Raw genomic sequence first — 10,932 nt, 5'->3', positions numbered from 1 at the left:
CATGAATAAGAGATCCTCGTGGACATTTCAGGCAGAAAGAAAAATGTGCAGAAGCAAAGGAGTGGGATCCTCTGAAATTTCTAGTTGACTTACCACAGCTTCAGTATTGGCAGTTTGGGAGCAGTGGCCAGGCCTACAGCTGGCCAGATCGGTTGAAATTAGAATGGGAAGGGACCGGAAGGCCAGCTAGAGACCATGCTCTTCTTTGTAGAGGAAATACAGTGTCAAATCTGGCGTTAAACTGGGAAGTGGCAGGGTCTGATTGGGGTTTTAGAAAAATCAGGCTGCAGATCGTGTGCATGCCTTCCAGAACATTCCAGCGAGCTTCCCAGGAAAGAGAGAGCTCTGTAGCTAGAGAGATCAAGAAAATTATAAACTGATAATGGTGTGTAACTGATGCTTACATGACTGATGGTGTATTTATTACTTCTAATGCGAAGTATGTAGTGACTACTTCTTTCTCATTCTCCAAGGCCAGGTTCATGTCCTTTGGAAGCTACTGCCATACACGGTAAATTAGATAATTATACCAAGTGCCTTCAACATTCTTATTAACAGTCATCCTGGTCAGATTGGAAAAAAGCAAGTAGTGGGAAGATCTGGGTGGGACTTTTCATTCATGCACTATAGCCAGATGGCCTTGGATGAATTTAGAATATCTTAATTATACAGTAAAACTATTATCTGAATTTTACCTAACACATGAAAATTATGGAAGATGTGTATAAGGCAACAAGCATAATGTCTTGCATGTAGTAGAAATAGTCATTATTATTATTATTGCTACTTTTATTATGAGTAGAATATACATCTGCAAAGCAATCCAGCATGCAATGATTAACAATAGTAATAATAGATAGGGGCGCCTGCATGGCTCCGTCGGTTAAACGTCTGCATCAACTCAGGTCATGATCTCAGAATCCTGGGATCCAATCCCTGATTGGGCTCCCTGCTCAAGGGGAGTCTGCTTCTCCCTCTCCCTGTGCCCCTCCCAGCTGCTCATGCTCTCTCTCTCAAATAAATAAATAAAATCTTCTTAAAAATGGGAGTAATCAATAAAATAGATAAAATGCTTAGAGTATCAGTAAGATGTATGGGAGTAGTTAAACATACAGTGGTAGGAATGGCTACATACCATATGTAGCTATGATAAAAAAAAAAAAAATGCTGGGGCACCTGGGTGGCTCAGTGGGTTAAAGCCTCTGCCTTTGGCTCAGGTCATGATCCCAGGGTCCTGAGATCAAGCCCCGCATCAGGCTCTCTCCTCAGCAGGGAGCCTTCTCCCCACCCCCTCTCTGTCTGCCTCTCTGCTTACTTGTGATCTCTGTCTGTCAAATAAATAAATAAAATCTTTTTTTAAGAAAAAGCAGCAATTAGAGAAGGGAGGCCGATTTTAACCCACCTACTTTAATCCAGACTGGATCAAATCCAGTTGTCTTAGTTTATTAGCCTGTTGTGCATGCTTTCCAGAATATTCTCCATTTTGCAATGAATTTAACTGCTCACTCTTTTACCTCAAGGCTCATTAGTTCATCCATTCAGTAAGCATGTAGTAGTAAGTACCTGCTAAGTGTGAATTCCTAAGCTAAGGGCTGTGTTTATTGACTCGATAAATGGTTTTTGAAAACAATTCCTAAGATGACTGTATCACTTCAAGTCTACCAAAGGTTATGACCTTCAACTCTCTTAAGCAGCTCTTACAGCAAACCCCAGCTGGGTTCAAAAATTTGTGACCAACTTCCAGGACGAATTGTAGAGAATGCACCTTACGCTGATGTGCAGACTGTGGACCCCACGACTTCAGAACAGTCCGTTTCCATTGCGGTCTCTGTGAATGGCAGACCTGGAGGCGTATAGAGCAGGACGTGGAGTGTGGAGTTTAGACTCATGGGGCTGGAATTCAAGAAGTTGACCACTTCATCTCGCACTCTCATCTGTTCTTTGTGTAAGGAGGAAGGGAAGTATCCAGGGAAGAAGGTGCACACGCCCACTGCTGTACCCACTGGAGATGAATTTCGCCAGGTTTCCAGTGACCCTGGGGTTTAAATGCAGTTGGGGCTGGGAGATACATTTTCTCCTGTGTCCTGTGGTCCATGAGTCCTGTGGTTTGCTTCTAGGTTCCATGCCGTAAATTGCCCCATTACTTTGGAACCTTTAATGTTAGTTATATTTAATTATGCCTTTTGAGTATGACTTTCTTTCTCTCTGGTCCTTACACAATGCTTCAAAATGAGTATCATTATCCTCACTTTATGGATGAAGGAACCAGGACCCAGATAGATCAATTAAATTTTTTCCATGGTAACCGTGCAGGGGTGTGTGTGTGTGTGTGTGTGTGTGTGTGTGTTGGGGAGGAAGAGGAGCAGGGCGATGAGTTTCTTCTGAAACTCTGATGTTTTACTATATCATGTTGTAGGTCATCAGGCATTCTAGAGAGTTCTAAACCTTTGGATTGAATGGCCAACTCAAAACCTTCCCGTAATAGTGACTTCTTTTCTCAATTCTTTTTAAGCCACTCATGCCCAGAAAGCAGTTGTTTATTTACAAGGTGATTCCTAGGAGTACCTGTTAAAAGGTGACTTCTTGGGGCACCCGGGTGACTCGGTGAGTTAAGTGTCCATCTTGATCTCAGCTCAGGTCTTGATCTCAGGGTCATGAGTTTTTTAAAAAATAAATAAAAATAAATTAATAAAAAGTGACTTCCTGTTCGTTTTATCATGGCAAGGTAAGGGATGTGTTTTTCTTTTTGGATAAATGGTCCAATGTATAAATACTAAAGAAATTGCCATGTAGGAAACATTTTCCTCCCAAGCTCTGGTTTTGTAAGCTCTTCTTCTCACACAGGAAAATAGCTCTGAGTCCTCAACAGTGAAATGAGCAGAAGAGATGTGTTACTGTTATTCACATTAAGAGGAGGGTAGGAACTCTAGCTTCTGGGAATTTTCTGGGTCTTGCCGATGGTCTATGATCCTATTACCCATTGTTGAGCAGCGAACAGAAAAGTGAAAGCAGGTAAACTAAACCGGCTCCTCCAGGAGGTGGTCTCCATTTACAAGTCATTAGAGTGCTAGGTTTCTGTCCAGAGGAACTCAGCCTGAAGCCGTTCCGGTAAATCCTGGGCATGTTTCCATACATGATAGGAGGAGGCCCCACAGGCTGAAGGGCTCTGAAGGGAACTTAGCTTTCCTTCCCTTTGCTGCCTGAAGATAATAATACTTTGCTGAGAGAGGGAAGAGGAGAAATAAGATGATTGCCTCAGTCCCCCTCCAGCTTTTAAGATCCAAATTTCAGTGCGGTGGGGGGGGGGATGGGGGGGAGACAGGCTTGTCACCAGGAGACCGATGTCTGAACAATGGTGCATTGAGTTTTCTTCCCATTTGGGCTCCAATTCAGCCAATTAACAACATGGCCTTGGATGGCCCTGATTGCTCAGATTCAGGTTTCTAAGAGTGAATATGTGCAACAGGCTTGACCACTTAGAGACCAGCTTACAGATTGGTCCCCTTCAATCCTCACAGCAACTCCGTAAGGAGGCTTCATTATCAGCTCCGGAAGAAGAAAGTGAGTCTCAAGGAACAGAAATTGCCGGTGAATCAGCACAAAACCGGTCCTTCTGATAGCACAGCCTGCGTGCACTCTGTAAGCCTGCGCTGTTTCCCACCACAGCTCCTTCTTGCCCTCAGGCCTTTTGCCCCTTTTCCTCCTCTGTGCGTCTCCTCTCTCTCTTCTTCCAACTTTGTCCACGTATCATAAATTTCAGGCCCTTTTTGGATTCTATGTTGGGGGTCCTTGCTTGGGATTTCATGTGATGAAAACCATAAAGTTGCAAACGAGGAGAGGATGTCTGAATAGAATATCGATAGAAGAGCAGTTTCCACCTTGTGAGCCCTGGGTCCCCAGGTGAGCTTGGAGCAGAGCATGCCCAGTGATGGGGACTCAGCTCCACTGAGTGGAAGCCCACTCAGCAGACTCCGGGGTGGGGGTGGGAACATGATGTATCTCACGCCTGTCCATGGGATTTACTTTCAAATATGCATGAGTGCTTTTGTGGTTAATAAAATATAAAATGTAAACAAATCACGGATTTCATAAAACATTTTTTCTAGGTAGGCAATTAAAAATATATCTCACCGCACTTGCTATCACCGGAGAAAACATGAAATTTTATATCCTTCGCCGTGGGTCCCAGAACTTGAAGGCTGAGGCTTGTTCGGCACTGGATGGTTGGTTCCTGACAATTCACCCGACATTGAGAAAATGATGGCGCAGGGTCCTGAGTGTGTAGATCGGAGGAGAAGTTGCTGAAATAAAGTCCCTTATAAATAGGAGTGGTGCCCCAGGGCCTAGGGGTCATTCTTTTCATTTGCATGATAAAAGATCCTGCTAATAAATACGACTTTTAGGGGGTTTTGCCACAGGGAAATAAGCCACTTTCTCTATGGACCCCAGGGTTGCTCAGTGACCACAAGGCTTGATCCCTGACAGACTTGAGGAAACAGCCTCTGGGAAAGAGCTCACTGCAAAATCAAAAAACTGTCCCTCAGCAGGGAGGTCCAGAAGACATTGAGTGAGCCCTTATTTAGAACTTCAGGAGCTCTGTGACCTTCGGTCAGTTCCAGGACATCCCTAACCCTTAGTTTTTTGCTTCTTTTAAAATGGCCGCCATCATGAGGGTTCAGTGATGTGGGCGAAGTGCTCAGGTTGGCCCTTACTTACCACAAAGCTACCATCGCCATCACCACTCCGTCCTGCCAGGACCCATTTCTCCTCCTCCTTTCCCTCCCTCTTCTCTTGCTCCCCCTGCTTCTCTCCCTGCCTCCTCCTCTTTGTTGTCCTTACTGACCCTGCACTGGGCAATATCCTTGAAGGTAAATTAAGGTCCCCTGCCTCCCCTTGAGCTGCTGTCAGCCTGGTGAGGAGAGACAGCACATCAGGGACTGGTGTAAAGACCAAAGGCACCGCTGGGAATCCCAGTCCAAAATTCAGTTTGGTTCCCATTGCTGGGCCCATTCCTTTTCTGAACGTTCGCTAAAATTCCTCGGGAAAAATGACAAAGGATCACATTTTGAAAATCCTTTATTTAGATCATCACCTTCTGTCCTTGCTGGGCCCCTTCCTGTGTCTTCTCAGGGGGAAAAAGAAAAAAAAAAATCCCTGACATATGTCAGGAGGCCTTATCTCCAGATGATAAGACAGAGTCGGCCGTCATTGCAGACCCTGGTGTCGTTCACACAGCCTGCCCGACCCAGGCATGGGGCTATTTCAAAGGTAGGGACAATCCCAAAAGAGTCTGAATCAACTTTCAGGCTAGAGGAGGCTTTCATTGTGAGTTACGTAACCAGGGCCCAAACTAAGTAAGAAGGGGAAAGATCTTGTCTCAGGTACAGAATGTAAAGGAACACCAAAAACCTCAGTAATCAAGAGAAATAGTATTTTAAAGCAATATTTTAAAAAATAAAAATCAAGGGGAAAAAATCCACGATGAAAAATACCTCCAGATTTTAAAGAAAGAATAAATCAGAATCTGGGATGTTTCCTTTTGCCTCAGGCTCCAAAAAGGCTTCTCTGGCCCTCTTACTGATCTGGGCTTTCCCGAGGGGAGGGAAGAAAAGAAAGAAGGAAATGAGTAGCTTTTTCTGTGTTTAGTTTATAACCAGCACTTTGCAAACACTATCTCCTATTTTCCTCAAGAGCCCAGTGTAAAATAGGCATGATTAACCACATTTAAGGGAAAGGAAAAGGATGAGTTGTTCTTGTTGGCTAGTACAGGGTAGAGAGAGAATTCAAACTCAGACAAGGCCAAGCCCATGGCTTCTGAATTTTCCACACCACTGTGGACCCACTCAACCTGCTGAGGTCCTTGATTGTGTTCTTGTCAAAAGACAGTGTATTAGTCTGCTGAGGCAACCATAACAAAATTCTACTGACTAGGTGTCTTCGGCGACAGAATTTTGTTTTCTCACAGTTGTAGAGACTAGAAGTCTAAGATCAAGGTGTTGGCTAGGTTGCTTTCTCCTGAGACCTCCTCCTGACCAGGGTCACTTTTTTCCTGTGTCTCATTGTGGCATTTTTCTCAGTGTATGTACATTCCTGGTGCCTCTTCCTCCTCCTCCTCTTCTTCTTCTTTTAATCTTTTTAAGGATTATTTATTTATTTCAGAGAGAGACAGGGAGTAAGCAGGGAGAGCAGCAGAGAGAGAGAGGAAGAATCCAAAGAAGAGCTCCCACTGAGCACAGAGCCCAATGTGGAACCCCATCTCAAGGACCCTGAGATCAAGACCTGAGCTGAAACCAAGATTGAGATGCTTAACAGACTGAGCTACCCAGGCACCCCTCTTTCTCTTATGAGGGCTACCTCTTTAGTAGCCCTGTCTGCAAATACAGTTGACCTTCAACACACAAATTTGGTGGTGGTGTGGGGGGAGGGAAGGGACACAGTGTAGGCCATAACAGGTGGTTACTGTGCTCTGGGATTTTGTTACTTTAAACATCACAGAGATTACTAAAATGATATCTCCGTCTTTTGAATTAATAATTGAGTTGAGGCATGAAAGATATACATAAATTATACTATGAAATCAGTCCTAAAAACACAATTGTAAAATATAAACTAGAGAAAAGCAGGGGAATTTGTGTGCCCCTTCATCTTTTAAAGGAGTCCTTGGCACAAAGTAGGGGGTATATACATATGTAAAATTCTGGAGAAGAAAGAAAATTTCTCCCACCAGGAAATGAAGCAAGGGAAGCATTCGAACCAAACGGGCCTTGAAATCTGAGCAGAACATCAGCAGGTCAAGATGGAAGAGTGTCTTGGAAAAGGAATCGTTTGGAGTCTTGGAGGGAGGAAAGCATACAGAGCCAGGTACGCCTGAGGCAAAGCCCAAGTCTACAGGAGGGAGACAAGGCTGCTGTCGTACCATCTGGGAACAGGAATGTTGAGCTAAAATGCTTGGACATCGTTCCACTGGCCAGATGTTCCCCTGGCCTCTGGATGAAAGATCCTTACTAGCTTGAAATTACATGGTGTAGTAGAAAGTACACTAGCTTTGGAGCTGACCTAGTTGAATTTTCTTCTTCTTCTTCTTTTTTCTTTTTATTATGTTAGTCACCACACAGTACACTATTAGTTTTTGATGTAGCATTCCATGATTCATTGTTTGTGTATAACACCCAGTGCTCCATGCAATACGTGCCCTCCTTCATACCCACCACCAGGCTCACCCTGCCCCCCTCCCTCTCCCCTCTGAAACCCTTAGTCTGTTTCCCAAAGTCCACAGTCTATCATAGTATGTCTCCCCTTCTGATTTCCCCCACTTCATTTTCCCCTTCCTTCTCCTAATGTCCTCCATGCTACTCCTTATGACCCAATTTTGCATCCACATGGACGGAACTGGAGGAGATTATGCTGAGTGAAATAAGTCAAGCAGAGAAAGTGAATTTTCTTCTTCTTTTATACATTTGTATTATCTATCGCTGCATTACAACAGCTCCTCAAAGCTTCTGCTTCCAAGGTCACTGTGGAGTTACTGGCAGGATTCAGGCCCTTATATGTTGGCCTGAAGGTCTTGTTTCTTCAGTTAATATTGACTGGAAACCATTCTCAGTTCTTGGCCACTGGCCTCTCCATAGAGTAGTTCACAGTATGGCAGCTTGCTTCATTAGAGCAAATATTTGAGAAGGGCTAGACAGAGGAGACAAGCCTGATGGAAGCTACAATATTTTATAGTCTAATCTTGGAAGTGGCATCCCATATCACTTGGCCGTATGCTACTCATTACAAGCAAGCCGCCAGAGCCACCCCAAAAAGATAGAAGAGGATTACACAAGAATGTGAATACCAGGGAGGCAGGGATGATTGGGAGCCATTTTATTTCTTTTTTAAATTTTTTTAAGATTTTATTTATTCACTTGAGAGACAGAGAGAGAAAGAGAGAGAGGAGAGAGAGTGCACGAACGGGGTAAGAGGCAGAGGGAGAAGCAGACTCCCTGCTGAACAGGGAGCCTGACAAGGGGTTCCATCCCGGGACCCTGAGATCATGACCTGAGCTGAAGCAGAGGCTTAACCGACTGAGCCCCCCAGGCGCCCCATGGGAGCCATTTTAGAAGTTGTCTGCCTTGGCGTTCTCTGGGGTGATATATCAGAATATTGGGATGGAGATTATTATGTTTAAATGGAAGGGGTAAAAGCTAAAAGGTGTTGACCCACACTGGGAGAACAGATATCCTTCTGATATCCAAGGATTTTCCCCTCTGACACGATGGCTCCATGGCTAGATAATGAGATATCTCAGCTTCTCTGTCCCCTACTAACTCGATCTACTTGGAGACACCTGAACATTTCCCTGGATTCTAAGAATGGGCAGACAATGCCCCAATCTGGAGACATGGAGTCCTTGAGACGTAGGGGCATATTTTATTTCCCTCTATACTCATAGTGCTAGAACAGTGATGGACACATGTTGGTTATTATCATTGTGTTCTGGATAAGCCAATCTATGAGTGATGTTCTCTTAGAAATCTAGTGTTATGAAAAGAGCCTAGGCCTCGAAGTGGAGCAGAGGGACCTGAGATTGACCCAAATCAGTCTATGCCTCTGTACGTCTGTGCCCATCCAGGATGGGCTATTTGTGCTTGAGCAGAAAGGGCTGCACGGTGTCACCCAGTCTTCAAATACTTTATGGATGTTTCTAAATGATTAGTTTTTAAGTCCACATTTCACAACTAAAATGATTCCATTGTGTTCTGAAAATCTCCTTAATTGAATGTTCTCTTTGTCAACCCAATAAACTGCCAGTTTTGCAATAAGATTCCCCTGGCACCTTTCCTGGGAGGTTTAGTGTGAGAAATTCACTCACATAACAAGAAATATAGTAACAAATGTCTGTCCATTAGCTCAGTTCTGTTGATGGATCACTTTCTATGTGTCAAGCATCGTGCTAGCTGCTGGGCTGAGCACAGTGGATCATATAGGAACTCACAGTTTAATGGCAGAAGCTTCTCATACACTGTCCTGTTTTCCCATCTGAGATTTTTCATTTTTTTTCTATCACACTTTTACTTGGTCCATAAATCACCAAGATTTTCTTGCACACATGAAGTAACACAGTAGAAAGATAAATGTACCTGCTAAAGATGGCCACGCATTTTTGACACTCCCCTTGTTGAGAGGCAGAGTTCATTCCCCTCCCCTTGAATGTGGACTGGTCGGACTCCATAGATCAATAGAGAATGCTGGATATTATGTGTGACCCAAGCCAGGGCTTACCTTTGAGAAGACTGGAGGCTTCCTCCGTGGGCTCTTGGAGCCCCGAGCTACCGTGCATTAAGTCCAATCGACTATCCTGCTGAAGAAGCCACACAGAAAGGCCCTACAGACTACTTGCAGAGGAAGGGAGCCCAGTGGAACCAAGCCTTCCAACCAAACTTTGACAAAGCTCCAGACACAAGAATGAAACCGACTTGACTCTTCCACGCCAGAGCAGTACCCAAGAGAGTACCACAGAGATGCCCCAGTTACGCCATCTTTCCAAATCCCTGACCCACAAAAACGTGGTCTAATAAAATTGTGGTTGTTTTATAGCATTAAGTATCAGGTTAGTTTTTTTACTCAGTAATAGAAAACCAGAAAAATGTAGTATAGTCATCTTATGCAGCCGGCTAAAGCAATTTCCCGGGAGACTTATCCATAGGAGTAAAAAAACAGAAAACAAACAAACAAAAAACAAAAACAAACAAACAAAAAACTCCCACAAGACAAAATAAAAATATGATAATGAGAGAATATTTGCTAAATAGGCTGAATGAATCTCAGGCCCTCCTTCTCCTGACAAATCTACTAAGGAAATATCTTCTTTCCTGACGTGCACAGCATCATTTAACAATGATTTTATAATGAATTCTGATTAATCTGTCATGTTTGTAGGAAGCGAACACGACTTTCTCAAGGGATCAGGAACTCTCTGAGGGCAAGGACCAGTCTTCTTCTCTTCCTTCCTCCTTGTCGCAAGGACAGGGTGAAAACAAAGTCAAGTCAAGAGAGTGAAAATCAATCAAGACAACCATGATTGCTTTGGTCTAGAGATTTTAGAATTCATCCAGCCCTTAGAAAAGCCTTGACACCATTCGGGAAACCTCACATCTGCTCTTGCTCTGTCCCTAATTTATCAGGGGTCTGTGATCCAGACGATTTTTCTCACTAAAGCTTTGTTGCCTCATCTGTACCATAAGGACATGAAATTAAGTAATACTCAAGTAACTTCTTTGTCTAGCAGTCTGTATTCCAACAAGGAGTTTTTAATCATTCATTTTTCAGACCTGGGTAACCCAGCTGCCATAGAAAATGTCCGTAGGTCATAGAAAGCAGCACATGTTTCTCGGAGAATGAAGAGAACCCGTTCCTTTCTTTAGGGATTTGCATACTCAGGAGAATATAGATAAAGTAGGATGATTCCTTTCTCCTAATTCTAGTAAGTTCAGCATTTTACAGCAAAAATTTCACATGGAGATGGGCACAGTAGTTGCCATGGGGGAGAGGAGTTGCGACTGCCATAGTATGAAGACTCTCCCCAAAATCCCCTTCTCGATTTTCAGAAAATATTTGTAGTAATAACTAATATTTTCTAATAGTGATACATACGGCTTATTTTTAATCATTCTGTGCAATGCAATAATTTTCCGGTAACCGACGCTCCTAGTCTGGACTTTGTGGAATGCCCTCTCATCTCTGTAAATCTTGCTAGGATTCATCTTAAGTGCCATCCCTTTCGGGAGTTCTCAGGTAGAATTAAGAGTCTCTCCACTGTGCACAGCCTTAGCTTAGCCAAGCCGCATTTCATAGAGATGACCTCTGCATATATTCCTATTTTCGACTCGTCAGTTCCTTGAAAGCATGGATTCCATCTTACTCATGGTTGCGTCTATAAGGCTTACCCAG

The sequence above is a fragment of the Meles meles genome, chromosome 15 (genome assembly GCF_922984935.1).
Source record: "Meles meles chromosome 15, mMelMel3.1 paternal haplotype, whole genome shotgun sequence".
Lineage (NCBI taxonomy): Eukaryota > Metazoa > Chordata > Mammalia > Carnivora > Mustelidae > Meles > Meles meles.
Note: the sequence above shows the minus strand (reverse complement) of the source record.